Raw genomic sequence first — 14,734 nt, forward strand, 5'->3', positions numbered from 1 at the left:
CCCAACCCAATCTTTGACGCATCGGTATAAACGGTCATACCACCGGAACTATCAAGTATAGTCAAAACCGGGGCACTTGTCAATCTATCTTTCAACTCTTGGAAATTCTTCTCCCAGGCGTCAGACCAAACAAACTTCTCTTCTTTCCTGGTCAACTTAGTCATAGGAGCAGCCAACCGAGAAAAGTTCTCAATAAATCTTCTGTAGTAACCCGCCAATCCAAGAAAACTTCTTATTTCCGATACCGACTTCGATCTTTCCCAATCAGCCACAGCTTGGACTTTTTCAGGATTGACACGAATTCCTTCAGCTGAAACCACATGGCCGAGGAATACTACTCTCTTAAGGCAGAAGTCACACTTGCTAAACTTGGCGTACAACTTCTTTTCTAAGAATCTTTGCAAAGTGAAACTTAGATGGCTCGCATGATCTTCTTCGTTCTTCGAATAGATCAAGATGTCGTCGATGAAAACAATCACAAACTTATCAAGCACATCGTGAAATACTCGGTTCATGAGGTCCATGAACATTGCAAGAGCATTAGTCAATCCAAAAGGCAGGACTCTAAACTCATAGTGGCCATACCGTGTTCGGAAAGCTGTCTTGAAGATATCACTAGACTTCACTATCAATTGGTGATATCCAGATCTCAAGTCAATCTTCGAGAACATAGCTGCACCTTTCAACTGATCGAAGAGATCATCAATTCTGGGCAGCGGGTATCTATTCTTGATAGTCAGCTATTCAACTCACGGTAGTCGATGCACAGATGCATACTACCATCTTTCTTCTTGACAAACAAGACCGGAGCTCCCCAAGGTGATACACTAGGTTGTACGAAACCTCTATCAATGAGCTCGTTCAACTGGTTTTGCAACTCTTTCAACTCAGTAGGAGCCATCCTATACAGAGCCTTAGATACCGGAGTGGCACCAGGGACGAGATCAATAGAAAATTCAACATCCCTATCCGGAGGCACTCCCGATAGATCGTCAGGGAAGACATCAACAAAGTCACAGACAATCCTGACTTCATCAACTCTTTTCTCCACTTTACCCTTGTCTTCAGATGAAGCATCATCCACTAGGGCATAGACTTGCATCAGTGCAGACAGCACCTTCTTACAAACCCTTCTTTTCTCACCTTGAAATTCAAAGAGTGGACTTCCACAAATATGGAACTGAATCTTCCTTAAGGAACAAAGAAACACAGCTTTGTGGGCTGTTAACCAATCAATTCCCAAAATAACATCGAAGTCCTTCATATCAAGAAGTACAAAATTGGCTTCCAAGTTCTTCTCACCAATCAATACAGGACATTTAACTAAACCTTTATCTAGTTTCACAACAGGACCAGTAGGTGTACTAATCAACAAACAACTAGACAATTTCTCAGGGATTAGGTCAGTCTTCTTGATGAATGCAAATGACATGAACGAATGAGATGCACCCGTATCAAATAAGACAAATGCAGGAATAGAAGCGACTAACAATGTACCTGTAATCACTTCATGGCTTGGATCCTACTCAGCACTAGAAATACTGAACACTCTACCAGAGGGAGGAGTAGGAACATTCTTCACCACTGGAGCAGGCTGCTGGGCAGGCCGCTTCGAACAGGCACGAGCGAAATGACCAGTTTGCTTACAGAAAAAGCAAACAGGATTGCTGGGTCCAACTGGGGTAGCTGCAACAGAGGGCTTCTGAACAAAAGGCCTAAGATTCTCATTCACAGGCCTAGCACTTGCACTCACTGGTGGTCGGTTCCCGCCATACTGTCTAAACTGGCCGGGCTGCTGAAAACCAGGGTTCTGACCTACACTCCTAGGCTGAAAAGTAGGAGTGGGGTAGGGTGTAGGTCTCACAAAACGCCGATCATTACGATCCACCAAACTAGGGTTCCTTGGCTGCCAGGGCCTTTGCATACGTGCATTCTCCTTCTCCGTTTCTTCCAACTTCTTCGAGTTCTGCACCACTTGGGCATAGCTCACAATAGGTTGGACTGTGAGGTAAGCTTTAATGGCAGGGCGCAGTCCTTTGAAGAACTTCTTCACTTTGGCGAGATCGACCTTCAGAGAATCAGGAGCAAAGAAATGAAGTTCCTCAAACTTCTATTGGTATTCCAACACAGACAAAGATCATTGCGCGAGAACCATATACTCAGCTTCCTTCGCATCTTTCACCGCCTCAGGGAAATAATTCATGCAAAAAGCTTCCTTGAACAACTCCCAAGTTACAACTCCTGCATGCAAACCTTCCAAAATAGGCCGAGTGGAGGTCCACCATGCATCAGCTTCTTGTTGCAACTTCTGTTCAGCAAACAGAATCTTCTGAGCTTCCGAGCATTGCAGATGTCGGAAAGCCTTCTCCAACTCACGAAGCCACTTGTTAGGAAACAAGGGGTCCTTGGTAACTCCAATGAAAGTGGGCACTTGCATCTTCAGAAAACTCTCCATCAGGCGGGTATGAGGAGTTCCAGCTAAACCTCCCACATTCAGGACTGCGGCATGAGGATTCACATTAGCACCAGTTCGAGTCTCATTATGCAGAGTCATGAAACCCGCCAACATCTGGTTGAACTGAGCTGCTTGCTGCTGCATCATATTGCCCATAATATTGGCAATATCACGAAAGCTTCCAACATTCGGGGCACCGGGTATCTCATGGGTACCCTGATCATCATTATTGGTCTGCTGATCATGACCATCAATAGGTGTCTCACCACCTCCATGAGGTATTTCACCACCTCCATGACCACTGGATTCACCATGCCCACTTCTCAGAGTAACCATTCAGCAAAACTGAGAACATCAAAATACCAAATTTCGAAGTTTCAACATAATCCACAAGTTCAAATGATTTGAAAACTTAAATCATGCTTAAATATATCCATATAGCCATCAAACAATAATCCATAAGACAAAAATAACAATTTCCAAAAATTCAGCCGAAAATGAGGTCTCTGTGTCCATTGGTCGATTGATTGGTCGACTGGCCCGGTCGACCAATCAAGACAGAATACGAAAATTCGCATTATAAACCTCATTTTCACATTCCAACTTCATTTTAACCCCTTCCAAAGGTGAGAGAGCTTTGGGGAAAGTCTCCAAAGGTTCTTCCAAGTGTTCTTGAGGTGTTTTGGTGCTTCAACACATCAACACACAATCATCACATACAAGGTAAATCTTTCATTCCTTCTTCCATCTTCATCTTTTCATGCTTGCATTTCAACAAAAACCATGTTTCACTTGTATCCAATGCTAGAAATCATGCTTAGGAATACTTAGAAACATATTCCCTAGGTTTTAAACACAATGCCATGCATAGACAACAAGTTCTAACACATTGTTGCACATCTCGCAACGTTTCGTTACCGAAATTGTTAACTTTAGAAAATTTTCGTTTTCTCACAAACCGCTTGAAATTTTCGCATGAAATCAATTGCTACATGCTCAAGATGATATTGTAGATATGTCCATATAATTTGATTTAATCAATTTCAACTTTTCAAAAATTCCATTTTGACCTAAATTGCAAAATCCCCAAATTTTCCTTCTTGCTGAATTTTCCACTTTTACCCAAGTTTTCGATCGATTTTCTTCAAACAAACTTCATAGACATGAAATTCCAAGTATTGTGCACATGTTAGTATGTTCAAATCAAATTTTCCCCAAATTTGAAATTTTCGAAAAATTATGAAAATACCCTTTTTGGCTGAAATCATAAAATAGCACTAACTGGAAATGTCTCTTGTCTCCTTCACAGACACACACTATGCAGAGGTGAGGGCGAGGGCGAGGACGAGGTAGAAGTCGTTGTCGTATTGTAGGGGCACTCAGGGGCAGAGGTCAGGTTCCTTCAGAGCCTAGACAGGAGGTTCGGAGGCCAGACATGTTCGACACACCACAGGCCGAGCTTTTGTACGAGGCCTGCATCAGTTACTGCAACATCGAGCAGGGACGTCTGCTTCACCTACGCCAGCTCAGAGTCTTTAGGATTCGACAGAGATTCTGTAAAACCCAGCCCTAACCTTGACCCGGAAACCTTGTTATTTGTAGGTCCAGTGACCCGAAGTTAGGTAAGAAGTCAGCTTTGGGCCATCCCAGTGGAGGACTTGGTGTCTGGCTTTGAATCCATGAGAGTTGATGATGAGGTTCTATTTATGGAAACTGAATCTTGATGAAGATCGGATTAGTTGATGGACATGGAGTGCTCTCTATCATGGTTTGAAGGCATTTCTACCTATTAGGTAAGTCACTTGATATGTGTGCAAAACCCCTTTAGGATTGGATTTGATGCGGGTCTTCAATTCTCTGTTTAGCGATTCTTTGAACCGATTGGTCGACTGATTGGTCCACTGGACCAGTCGACCAATCCACTCGACCAATGGGTTCTGTCTTTGGCAATTAGGTCTTGCTTGCTCTATTTAAGTCCAATCTCGAGTCTACTTCGTATTTTCTGCCTCCAAACTCTTTGGAACGAACCAAAGACCTCTGCAAGTCATCTCCCTTGCATCCTTGGTGTTTTTCTTGACGGATCTTCGTCAAAACTCTTCCTCTTGCATCAAAGGTATGTCTACACTCTCATCTTCTTCTCCATCTCTGTTTTTCTTTCCTTTTTGAGTTGAGACAGTAGAGGAGATGCTGCATTCTCTGTTGCAAACATCTCTGGACTTGTCTCTTATGATCTTCCTAAGGATTAATGGCTAATGCAATGATCTTAACCATGATCATTGCAAGCTTTTGAAGGAATCATGATCTTGTCTTTGTTCATATTTTGATTTGAATTCTGATCTTCTTAGATCTACTATACTGATCATGTTAGTAGTCAATTGCTGTGTTTTCTTTACATGATCCATGATCTATCAATCTCTAGATGTTTCTCTTTTATCATACCATGCTTTCTTCATGAATCATGATAGTTACATATATGGTAGGTTTTGTTTCCTTATTTAGATTTATGCTCTTAGGTCTATTTTCTTGAAGATCTAAGTGTGCCTTCCATGATATCTTTATCTGAATCAATGATTCATTCTCCTATTGTTCTTATCTATGATTTCTATCTTGAATTCTTCAAGAACCATGATTGATCTAATTATGGTAACTTTTTGTTTCCTAATTTGTATCTTGAAGACTTGATTCGATTAGTGTTTTGAGGTCCCCTATATGTTAGGATACTACTAATGTAGTTTACCCCATGATTAGTACCCTTTTGAACCACCAAATTCGGATCTTATATCTTAAAACTCTGATTTTGTAGGCTACTGTCTTCATTGGTCAACTGATTGGTTGACTGGGGCAGTAGACCAATCCAATCGACCAATGAGTACAGCAACTCCAGATTTGGTCTGTTTTGGATGTTTTGGTATCTTTTCTGTTAGGGATATTTCCTAATATGTTGTATACACTTGTTTAGGACCTTCTTCTCAAGTTTGTCAAGATCTTACTTGATTTCTTAGGATTCCTTTGCAAGTTATAAAAGGTAAGGATGGTTACTTCTTTAAAAACATAAATTGCATATCTTAGTTTCTATATTTGAATCTTGCTAATTTATTTCTTTAGTTAGATTCTTATAATGTTATACTACTATTGTACTGTCTTGATATCAGTAGCATTACTTATTTATATTGAATTGACTCATGTATGATTTACTTACCAGTTATATACAAGTTGATTGTAATTATTGATTTCTTTCCATATATGAAGTTACCATATATGTGATGTTACGAATTGATGCTTGTGTATGCTTAAGTATGGTTTGGAAAGGAGAGGTGTCCTTTTGACACTTCTGTCCTTGGACTACTACGGGAATATTATGGGATGTTTCCGGAGATGCCCTCTGGACACCTTCCTAAACTGTTGGATGACATATCTAGGACTGTCTAGTAGTGTTTGGCTAGGATGTCCCGTTATGTCAGACCCTAATCGGAGGGGTATTGAGACCGAACAACCAGTGGTAGCAATGGGGATTCATGGGCGCTCAAGACCGGTAACATACCCGTGAGAGAACAGGAATCACATTGTGGGGGCCATTTATTGGTAGGGTTGCATATGGATAAACTTGGGCTCACGGGCGCTCAAGACCGGTAACCAACCCGTGAGAGGATGTGAGAGCTTCCCGTTTACCATATGTGGATAACCAGTAGGGTTGATGAGTCCGTAGTCAGGGACTATGAGGACTCTAGTGTGAAGGATACCGGAAAGGATCGTCAGGGACGAGGAATGGACGTATCTGGATCTGACTTGATGTAACTAAGTAGAAGCCATGGAATGTCTTGAGGGATGCCGGACCCATTACCAACTGATGATGAGTGAATGAGACTTTTCTAAAGAAGTACGGTGCTATGACTTAAAGCATGTCTGCCAATAGAGACCAGCATGTATAGAGTTAGATTCATACATTCATTGTTTGTCTCATACCATATTGCATTTATGTTTGTTTTGTAATCCTGCCATTTATGTTATTATGGATTTAACTGCCTTACTGAGTTTCTTTGAAACTCATTCCTTTATTGTACAATGTTTGTTAGACTATTCTACAGGTTCTGAATATCATGACTGCTCATACGAAGAAGCGCAAGGAGAAGAGGCATATCTCCAGGAAGGTGATTGCGGTTACGACAACTACACTGAAGATCCCGCGAGTGGTTATGCTCCGTACGATGCTTAGTCCGACCATAGAGTGGAAGCGCCCTTGTGCCATTTATGAGATTTATACTTATAGGGATATTGTCTATAAGATTGAGAACAATTTAGTTACCTATTGTACCTGCTATTGGAATTAGACTCTATCCTGTTTATTCTCTTTTTGAACTACTTTTCCGCTGGTTGTAGAGTGGGATTTCGCCTCACTTTACTTATCTGATTTAGATACTCTGATTATATTTAGTACTCTGATTTATATATATGATTCATTCTTTCCTTATTTGGATCTATGGTTTATCTTTCGCACATCGATTATTGTTGTTCATGATTATGTTATTGTTTATGTGGGAGGTTGATTACTCGCTACCTGATCTTCGGGCTGTGGATCACACTCTCGGGTATGCCAGATAGGGTACCGGCTGGGAGGATGTGACAGATTGGTATCAGAGCCCAAGGTTCGAGGAAATCCTAACCACAAAAGACAATAACTGAACATTCCTGAGTCATAGATCTGAAATGACTCCTCTACTCTTAGAAGTGAATAATAGAACACTTGGATTAGAAACTTAACCGATGAAGCATAACAGAACATTTCCGAATAACATACCATAATTATACTTAAACAAATGTCACTAATGCAAATAAAAGAAAAGTGCATAATATACAATAATTAAGTGAAACAAAATGAACTTCATTAATTTCAAAAGCTTTTACAACGATTACATCTGAAATGCATAAATGAAAATCCTAGGGTATAGTCTATCTAGGTGATCTCCTCTGATCTCTGTATGCTCTGAACTCCTCCGCTAGCTGTGTCACCTGATGCTCTATCCTATCCTGTTATGACTCCATCCTCTCATACATCTGCTCCTGTCTGACCTCCATCCTCTCTAGCATGGAAGTCATCGATCTCATCTGTGCTCCAAGATCTGAAGTCTCTGGAACTGCATGAGAAGGGCCACCTGCCTCGAAGTGTGATGAAGGAAACTCGTGATGCACTGGCCCAGCCTCATGCATCTCTGTATCGTCTCCGGCCTGATCATCACTATTAGGACCGATATCCTCTCCTCCATCCTCTGACTCCTGATCCTCATCCTTTGTCTCCTCATCATCCTCACCCTCCAGACCAGGAGATCTCTCAGACTGCTGCAGTCTCATCTGACGAATGGTCCGAGTCCCGATGACATATCCTTGTGAACCAGTGTCCACTGGTGTTTCCTCGAAACTCAACCCGAAATGCTTGAAGATCATGGTCAGTAGCCTCCCATAGCAAAGGTTCCGCATGCTAGGCCGCAGAACCAAGTCCAGCATGACCTGCTGAATGATGTAGGAGAGATCGATCTCGAAGCCCATGTAGATGCGGTAGATGACTAAGGCCTCCATCACTGTGACCCAATGGTGATGTCTGACCTTCGGCATAATGTTTCGGCCGACTATGCGACCGATAATCCGTGCAAAATCCGTCATTCGTCCGCTGGTCCATGGAGTGAAGCATCGACGACTATCCCATAGTGTAGAGCATATCTCGCGTAGCTCATACGACATCAGATAGCTGTCCAAATCTGCTCCTGCAGGTATCCACACACACTGTTGTGGATACTAAGGAACCTGCAAGATCTCAGCCAGTGCTCGGGTGGAAAAGCGAATCTGAGTCTGGAAGACCCTGCTCCTGAGGACAAGTCTAAGTGGATGTCCTTGACCTCGAGCCTCCTCTGTGTAAGTAAGGTTGCTGAAGAACAACCTGACTAGCTCCGGGTATACTGGTAGATCCTCGGTGAATAGATGTGTCCACTGCAACAAGTCGAATCTCTGCCGAATCCTAAAGACTCTGAGCTGGCGTAGGTGAAGCAGATGTCCCAACTCGATGTTACAGTAACTGAAGTAGGCCTCGTACAAAAACTCGGCCTGTGGTGTGTCGAACATGTCCGGTCTCCGAACCTCCTGTCTAGGCTCTGAAGGAATCTGACCTCTGCCCCTAAGTGCCCCTACAATTCAACCACGACCTCTACCTCGTCCTCGCCCTCCCCTCTGCATAGTGTGTATCTGTGAAAGAGACAAGAGACATTTCCAGTTAGTGCTACTTTAAGATTTGAGCCAAAAGGGTATTTTCGTAATTTTTCAAAAAATTTCAAATTTGGGGAAAATTTGATTTGAACATACTAGCATGTGCGCAATACTTGGAATTTCATGTCTATGAAGTTTGTTTGAAGAAAATCGATCGAAAACTTGAATTAAAGCGAAAAATTCAGCAAGAAGGAAAATTTGGGGATTTTGCAATTTAGGTCAAAATTGGATTTTTGAAAAGTTGAAATTGGTTAAATCAAATTTTATGGACCTATCTACAATATCATCTTGAGCATGTAGCATTTGATTTCGTGCGGAAATTTCAAGCGGTTTGTGAGAAAACGAAAATTTTCTAAAGATAACAATTTCGGTATGAAAACGTTGCGAGATGAACACCAATATGTTAGAACTTGTTGTCTATGCATGGCATTGTGTTTGAAACTTAAGGAATATGTTTCTAAGCATTCCTAAGCATGATTTCTAGCATTGGATACAAGCAAAGCATGGTTTTGATTGAAATGCAAGCATGAGAAGATGAAAATGGAAGAAAGAATGAAAGATTTACCTTGTTTGTGATGGTTGTGTGTTGAAGTGTTGTTGTTGAAGCACCAAAACACCTCAAGAACACTTGGAAGAACCTTTGGAGACTTTCCCTAGAGCTCTCTCACCTTTGAAAGAGGATAAAATGAAGTTGGAATGTGGAAATGAGGCTTATAATGCGAATTTTCGCATTCTGTCTTGATTGGTCGACTCATTGGTCGACTGGGTCACTCGACCAATGGTCACAGAGACCTCATTTTCTGCTGAATTTTTGGAAAATGTGATTTTTGCCTTATGGATTATTGTTTGATGACTATATGGTTATATTTTAGCATGATTTAAGTTTTCAAATCATTTGGACTTGTGGATTATGTTGAAACTTCGAAATTCGGTATTTTGATGTTCTCAGTTTTTGCAGAATGGTTACTCTGAGAAGTGGGCGTGGTGAATCCAGTGGTCAAGGAGGTGGTGAAATACCTCAGGGAGATGGTGAAATACCTCATGGAGGTGGTGAGATACCTAATGTTGATCAGGGCACCCATGAGATACCCGGTGCCCCGAATGTTGGAACCTTCCGTGATATTGCCAATATTATGGGCAATATGATGCAGCAGCAAGCAGCTCAGTTCAACCAGATGTTAGTGGGTTTCATGACTCTTCATAATGAGACTCGAACTGGTGCTAATGTGAATCCTCATGCCCGATCCTGAATGCGGGAGGTTTAGCTGGAATTCCTCATACTACTTTGATGGAGAGTTTTCTGAAGATGCAAGTACCCACTTTCACTGGAGTTACCAAGGATCCCTTGTTTCCTAACAAGTGGCTTCGTGAGTTGGAGAAGGCTTTCCGACATCTGCAATGCTCGGAAGCTCAGAAGATTCTGTTTTCTTGAACGAAGTTGCAACAAGAAGCTGATGCATGGTGGACCTCCACTCGGCTGTTTTGGAAGGTTTGCATGCGGGAGTTGTAACTTGGGAGTTGTTCAAAGAGGCTTTTTGCTTGAATTATTTCCCCGAGGCGGTGAAAGATGCGAAGGAAGCTGAGTTTATGGTTCTCACACAAGGATCTTTGTCTGTGTTGGAGTACCAACAGAAGTTTGAGGAGCTTCATTTCTTTGCTCCAGATTCTCTGAAGGTCGATCTCGCCAAAGTGAAGAAGTTCTTCAAAGGACTGCGCCCTGCCATTAAAGCTTACCTCACAGATCCAGCCTATAGTGAGCTATGCTCAAGTGGTGCAGAACTCGAAGAAGTTGGAAGAAACAGAGAAGGAGAGTGCACGTGTGCAAAGGCCATGGCAGCAAAGGAACCCTGGGTTGGTGGATCGTAATGATCGGCGTTTTGTGAGACCTACACCCTACCCCACTCCTACTTTTCAGCCTAGAAGTGTAGGTCAGAACTCGGGTTTTCAGCAGCCCGGCCAGTTTAGACAGTATGGCGGAAACCGACCACTAGTGAGTGCAAGTGCTAGGCCTGTGAATGCGAATCCTAGGCCTTTTGTTGGAAGCCCCCCTGTTGCAGCTACCCCAGTTGGACCCAGCAATCCTGTTTGCTTTTATTGCAAGCAAGCTGGTCATTTCGCTCGTGCCTGTCCGAAGCGGCCTTTCCAGCAGCCTGCTCCAGTGGTGAAGAGTGCTCTTACTCCTCCCTCTGGTAGAGTGTTCAGTATTTCCAGTGCTGAGCAGGATCCAAGCCATGAAGTGATTACAGGTACATTGTTAGTTGCTTCTATTTCTGCATTTGTCTTATTTGATATGGGTGCATCTCATTCGTTCATGTCATCTGCATTCATCAAGAAGACTGACCTAATCCCTGAGAAGTTGTCTAGTTATTTATTGATTAGTACACCTACTGGTCTTGTTGTGAAACTAGATAAGGGGTTATCCAAATGTCCTGTGTTGATTGGTGAGAAGAACCTGGAAGCCAATTTTGTACTTCTTGATATGAAGGACTTCGATGTTATTTTGGGAATTGATTGGTTAACAGCCCACAAAGCTGTGTTTCTTTGTTCCTCAAAGAAGATTCAGTTCCATATTTGTGGAAGTCTGGTCTTAGAACTTCTTGGTGAGAAGAGAAGGGTTTGTAAGAAGGTCTTGTCTTGACTTGATGCAAGTCTATGCCCTAGTGGATGATGCTTCATCTGAAGGCAAGGGTAAAGTGGAGAAAAGAGTCGATGAAGTCGGGGTTGTGCCGTGACTTTGTTGATGTCTTCCACGATGATCTATCGGGAGTGCCTCCAGACGGGGGGATGTCGAGTTTTCTATTGATCTCATCCCTGGTGCCGCTCCGGTATCTAAAGCTCCGTATAGGATGGCTCCTACTAAGTTGAAAGAGTTGCAAAACCAGTTGAATGAGCTCATTGATAGAGGTTTCGTGCAACCAAGTGTATCACCTTGGGGAGCTCCGGTCTTGTTTGTCAAGAAGAAAGACGGTAGTATGCTTTGTGCATCGACTACCGTGAGTTGAATAAGTTGACTATCAAGAATAGATACCCGCTGCCCAGAATAGATGATCTCTTCGATCAGTTAAAAGGTGCAGTTGTGTTCTCAAAGATTGACTTAAGATCCGGATATCACCAATTGAAAGTGAAGTCTAGTGATATCTTCAAGACAGCTTTCCGAACACGGTATGGCCACTACGAGTTTAGGGTCATGCCTGTCGGATTGACCAATGCTCTGCGGTGTTCATGGACCTCATGAACCGAGTATTTCATGATGTGCTTGATAAGTTTGTGATTGTTTTCATCGACGACATCTTGATCTATTCGAAGAGCGAGGAAGAGCATGCGAGCCATCTAAGTTTCACTTTGCAAAGATTGCGAGAAAAGAAGTTGTACGCCAAGTTTAGCAAGTGTGATTTCTAGCTTAAGAGAGTAGTATTCCTTGGCCATGTAGTTTCAGCTGAAGGTATTCGTGTCGATCTTGAAAAAGTCCAAGCTGTGGCTGATTGGGAAAGACCGAAGTCGGTAACGGAAATAAGAAGTTTTCTTGGATTGGCGGGTTACTACAGAAGGTTTATTGAGAACTTTTCTCGGTTGGCTGCTCCTATGACTAAGTTGACCGGGAAACAAGAGAAGTTTGTTTGGTCCGCGCCTTTGTGAGAAAAATTTCCAAGAGTTGAAAGATAGATTGACAAGTGCCCCGGTTTTGACTATACCTGATAGTTCCGGTGGTATGACAGTTTTTACCGATGCGTCAAAGATTGGATTGGGTTGCATACTGATGCAACATGGCAAGGTCGTAGCCTATGCTTCTCGGCAATTGAAAGATTATGAGCGGGATTACCCCACTCACGATCTAGAACTTGCCGCTGTTGTCTTTGCTTTGAAGATTTGGAGACATTACCTCTACGGTGAGAAGATTGCCATTTTCACGGATCATAAGAGTTTGAAATACTTCTTTACCCAAAAGGAGTTGAACATGAGACAAAGGAGATGGTTGGAACTAGTCTCTGATTATGATTGTGATATTCATTATCACCCTGGGAAGGCAAACGTTGTTGCTGATGCTCTTAGTAGGAAGAACCAGAAGAAGACTTTGGATTTGAATGCCTTGAGTCTACCATTGTGGTCTTCTATTGAGAGCTTTGATTTGGAAAATGTCCTTGAGAATTCTGATTTTATTCTTTTTGCCATGACGGCAAGATATGGCCTTAGAGATAAGATTGTTGCTCTGCAGAGTTCTGATCAAGAACTTTTGGTAAAAGTTGAGAAGATTTCTTCGAATCCTGAGTCGGACCCCGACTTTGGTATATCCATGGATGGTGCTTTATTGTTTAGAGGAAGACTGTGCGTGCTGCAAACGAAGAAATTAAAAGGAAATATTGAAGGAAGCACACCAGTCAGTCTTTACTATACACCCGGGAAGCGCCAAGATGTACAAGGACTTGAAGGAACATTTTTGGTGGATTGGTTTGAAGGCTGATGTTGATGATTTTGTTGCCAAGTGTGAGACTTGCCAACGTGTGAAAGCCGTTCGACAACCCCCATCTAGATTACTTCAACCTCTTCCTATTCCTAGTTGGAAGTGGGAGGATATCTCTATGGACTTTGTGACTAGCTTGCCTCGGACAAGTAAAGGCAATGACACTGTGTGGGTGATTGTTGATAGGTTGACCAAATCAGCCCACTTCATTCCTATGAAGATCACTCATACTCTGGATAAGCTAGCAAGGCTTTACGTGGATAATGTGGTTCGCTTTGCATGGTGTGCCATTGAGTATTGTTTCGATCGTGATCCTAGGTTCACCTCAAGGTTTTGGAATAGTTTGCGGAAGGCCTTGGGAACCCAATTGAACTTGAGTACAGCTCATCATCCACGGCTCGATGGACAATGCGAGCGGACAATTCGGACATTGGAAGACATGCTCAGATCTTGTGTGGTGGATATGGGTGGTAATTGGGATGAACACCTAGCTTTGGTTGAGTTTGCCTATAACAACAGTTATCAAGCAACAATAGGCATGGCTCCATTCAAGGCTTTGTATGGAAGTATGTGTAGGACACCTTTGTCTTGGGACGAGAGACAGGTGAAAGAAAAGTCTTAGGTCCTGAGATGATTGATGCTACGAGTGCTATGGTAGATATGATAAGAGAAAGGATTAAGTCTGCTCGGTCAACCAAGACAGAAATCTTATCTTTGATAAGAGGAGGACCGATTTGGAATTTCAAGTTGGAGAGAAAATTTTCTTGAAGGTTTCACCAATGAAGGGTGTGATGAGATTCAATGTTAAGGGAAAGCTTAGCCCTCGTTTCATTGGACCTTTCGAGATTTTGGAAAAGGTTGGACCTGTTGCGTATCAATTAGCATTACCTCCGCCTCTTGCTGGTGTTCACAATGTGTTTCACATTTCGATGCTCCGGAAATACATAAAGAATCCGGAACACATTTTGCAGCAAGCACTTGAAGGACTTAGTGGCGATTTGACCTACGATGAAGAGCCGGCCGAAATCTTAGATAAGAAGGACAAGCAACTACGAAATCGCACCATCCCTTTGGTGAAGATTTGGTGGAAGAACCATACCCCTGGAGAAGCTTCTTAGGAGAAGGAAGAAGATATGAAGGAGAAGTTTCCTTACCTCTTTGGAAGCACAGGTATGCTTTCAATTTCGAGGACGAAATTTCTTTAAGGGGGGGAGAATGTAAAACCCAGCCCTAACCTTGACCCGGAAACCTTGTTATTTGTAGGTCCAGTGACCCGAAGTAAGGTAAGAAGTCAGCTTTGGGCAATCCCAGTGGAGGACTTGGTGTCTGGCTTTGAATCCATGAGAGTTGATGATGAGGTTCTATTTATGGAAACTGAATCTTGATGAAGATCGGATTAGTTGATGGACATGGAGTGCTCTCTATCATGGTTTGAAGGCATTTCTACCTATTAGGTAAGTCACTTGATATGTGTGCAAAACCCCTTTAGGATTGGATTTGATCTAGGTCTTCAATTCCCTGTTTAGGAGTTGCTGAACTGATTGGTCGACTGATTTGTCGACTGGACC

Source organism: Hakea prostrata, chromosome 8, assembly GCF_041222555.1.
Source record: "Hakea prostrata isolate BN-2017 chromosome 8, UWA_Hpros_2, whole genome shotgun sequence".
Lineage (NCBI taxonomy): Eukaryota > Viridiplantae > Streptophyta > Magnoliopsida > Proteales > Proteaceae > Hakea > Hakea prostrata.